Source organism: Pygoscelis adeliae, unplaced genomic scaffold, assembly GCF_000699105.1.
Source record: "Pygoscelis adeliae isolate BGI_AS28 unplaced genomic scaffold, ASM69910v1 Scaffold38, whole genome shotgun sequence".
Taxonomy (NCBI): domain Eukaryota; kingdom Metazoa; phylum Chordata; class Aves; order Sphenisciformes; family Spheniscidae; genus Pygoscelis; species Pygoscelis adeliae.
The window spans coordinates 22798032-22801984 of NW_008825614.1; positions in this window are offsets into that span (position 1 = coordinate 22798032).

Below are 3953 nucleotides of genomic sequence, written 5' to 3' on the forward strand. Positions count from 1 at the left end.
TGCGCCAGGGGAGGTTTAGATTGGATGTAAGGAAAAATTTCTTTACTGAAAGAGTAGTTAAACATTGGACCAGGCTGCCCAGGGAAGTGGTTGAGTCACAATCCCTGGAGGTATTTAAAAGACGTGCAGATGAAGCGCTTAGGGACATGGTTTAGTGGGCATGGTGGTATTGGGTTGACGGTTGGACTCAATGATCTTAGAGGTCTTTTCCAACCTTAATAATTCTATGATTCTATTCTATGATTCTACTATAAGCTGCATCAAGCACATCTTACTCTTCCAGATTCTTTCCCTTCATCAGTCCTCTTCTGCCTGTAAATCTGTGCCTGCCTCGAGGCTATCTCCTCTTCTTTTGTCCTAATACCTAGTTCTGAACCCCCATTCCTTCATCTCCCTCTGCTGGAGTATAACTTCTGATTCTGTACATTTCTTTCTAAAGACTTATAATTTAACTATCTTTGACAATTCAGCATCTGAGAATTACAGGCAAATCTCTGACAGAGGTGACCCACTAGATTTCAAGTCCTCCCTCAAAAGAATAGAGGAACTAAAACACCTAAATCAAATCAGATCTATGCAAATCAGATCATCTCAATATCATTTCTCTCTTAACAGAGATGCATTAGGAGTAGTATTCCATAATCCTGCACTTAGGAAAACATGATTGAATAGAGTATGGCAAAATTTTTACAGACAGCTAAATAGAAGTTCCCAAATTGAGAAATCATAATTCTATGTGACATTATTTGTGCCCTGACTGGAATTAAATATATTAGCATTTGAGCTATTCAAGTTCAGCTCCTGAGGCTGTCTCATGTGCTGGCAAGGTTCTTATTGTTAATCCCAGTTCCCAGCTGTCAGAAAAACTAAGCCAGCAAGAATCTGCTACTGTGGACATGGCTGATTTTCTTGAGATTTAACTGCATGCTCAAATCTTGCATAATCCCACAGAGGACTGCTGGGTTTACAGCAAATCACTGTCATAGCCCATCTTAAAACCATTCGTGTAGCTGTTTCAGGCCTGAATTCTCCTTCATACGTGATACCTGCCATGTGGTTTCACTCATATGACAATTTTGGTGTGTGGTTTGTAATGTCAGGAATATTAACTACTTTGCCCCACAATTATGTCTCCATAAAAAAGTATTTATTATTGCAATAGAGTTAGATTCAGCTTCAAAACTCGGTAATTTTGGATTTTGGGGCAAGCCAAACTATCATCCTAGCTTCACAACTGCTGTTTCAATGCTCTATTGAGGTGGAAAAGGGCTGAAAAAATCCTATGTCATTTTGCCCCCCTTCCATACAGCGTGCACTGCATACAGAAATTCACTTTGCATTCAGCACAAACATGTCAGCTCTGAAAGGACTGTGTCAGCAGCCTTAATTGCTTGGCTGGTGCCACAAGACTGATGGATCATAGGCTCCTGCATTTCCAGAGGAAGGATGAGAACAGATGGGATTTTGCCAATTTAAACTTCTGTACATGTTTAATGTCCTATTTATCTCTTCCAGTGAGCCTGAAATGGTAATAAATGAACTAGATTTTTACTGGAATCTGTTAATGTCATGAGAAGTGTTGTGAAGAACAAAAAGCTCTATTAGCCTACATTGACCTGCAAATAAACAACAGGCTGTGAGGAGTGGTTACCCACTTTCTAATTTTCTTAATGGCCTTTTAATGAGCGGGCTTATGGCTGTACAGTAAATACACTGGTCTAGCACCCTAGAGGCCTGTATTCATTCTATTTCCTGAAAATTTGAGACACCTCCTATTATTTCTGTTCCTCTATTTTTCACTCAGATGAGCCTAACAATTCATCCAACCAATCCTTAAACTATTTTAGGGGCCAGAATACAAGTAACAGTACAAAGACATTCTTGTTGCAAGTCTAAGAGCCTCAGTGCCCCATTCATCTACTTACCAGGTCGAGTTTCTAAATCTAAATCTATCTAAATCTAAATCTAAATCTAAATCTAAACCTAAATCTAAATATAAATATAAATCTCTCTAATGAATTTCTGTACCTAAAGTGTATTTCACACTTCATATAGAAATTTTTGCTGCTGCAGAATTTATGATTTATGAGCTGTAAAAACCATAACATAATGGAATCATTGTCTGGGAAAACAAGCAGAACAGACTGCACACACCAGGAAGACAAGGAGGGAAACAGTTTTGGTTACTTTTAAATTTGCAAACTGAATCTGCAACACATTTTAAGTTTAGTATGGATACCTTCTGATAGTAAGATGTTTGTTTATTCTAATTTAAATCCCTTGGGCATGGAAATCACAATGGAATTATCTTTCTGGTACTACTGGGTAAGAAATTAATGGGAAACCACCCTCATGTTTGGTCTATAAGAACATCTTCAAGAATCATAAGCTCAATTACTTCTGAGAAGAAAAAATAACGAGGGAAAACATCTTTACATAGTTTTCAAAACGGAAGAAGTTTGGATGAATTCCAGATTGAATTTTAAGTGATAGAAATATTTTCAACATTGGACATGTTTATAAGCAAAGTGTAGTATATCTCATAGGTTTTGGGGCTTTATGAAAGAATTACTGCTGATAGTGCACAGCCTTTGTACACTATAGGCACACAGAGAGACATACAAATTACACCATTGGTCTCTTCTACTGAAAGTCACACATTTTTTTCAGGATTACTTACATTTTAACTAAAGTAAGAGCAGCAGCTTTTGAACCCCTGAAGAACAAAGCCCTTTTTAGATGCCTTGATTTAGTCATGCACATTAGAAAATGTTGGCTCAAATAATTTAGCTAAGACCATACAGTCAAACAGTGACACTTTCAGGAGTGGGTAAATCTAAATCCCCCAGGTCGCTTGTTCCCCCAGGCTTTACTGAGCACCTTTGTTAATGATTTAGTGCCTGAACACGAAACCAAAAACACTTAGCAAGAGCAAAAAGTCTGCAAATAAATTAAAGCATAGCAAGTTCCAGTTAGTCTCCAAATAGAGTCTACGATTAAATGGTTTCTATTTAAGCAGCAGCAATACTGAACTCTTTTATGCAAAATTGTAAAGGCTCATAGATTCAACAGGCTTAAAACTAAAGAGGGAAAAGGAAGAAAGGAAATGTTTTCTCAGCTTAGATAAAATGACTTGTATTTCAAATGTCGATGTAAAAACCACACTTATCCTTTTTCCTTTGCTTTCAGAACAAAGTAAGTACTGGAAAGGATAACAGGATATGACAGTGATATTTAAAATATCACAAAATTACATCTTCACATTGAAGACTGTAGAGGAAAAAACTGGAAGGAGGTACATAAAAGAAAGCTTTGAGCTTCTCTCTTTCTTTGAAGACCTTGGAGAAAAGGGGGCTGCATTATGTCTATGCCAACATTTGCAAGGTCTAGAACTGATGGTGGGGTTTCAAATGAATCTGAAGTCATTGGAATCTCAGTGGCTGCTGCGATTTTTTGTTTGTTTGGTGTTATTTTTTATAACTTCACAGGTAGGATAAATTGATAACTATCAGACTATACCAGTTGACAAGATGACATGAAGTTAAAATCATAGTCTGGAAATGCAGAGTTTTGTAGGAATTGTTATTCTTAAATGTTAGACGTAGGACAATTTGGACAACTAGAAATTGTGCACTCCATGGAGCTGATACTTCAGTCCAAGCACAACTCAGAACTGATGTAGTTCACTGATGGTGTACAACCAAGTTACAGAATGAGTCAGACACTGGTTCTTCGTGTGCTAAAATTTATCAAAATGTTTTTAAGGTCAAAATAGACCTAACAGTCAGAGAACACATACTTTATTTATGTAACATGGGTCTCTAGCCAACAACCTGTGCTTGGAAAACTATTGGCACACAGAATATTATTCAGACAGATTGATCCCATTTAACCTTCCATACCTAACCAAATCACCTAGTGAGTGGGGATAGTGATCTATGTTCCATCTAAAT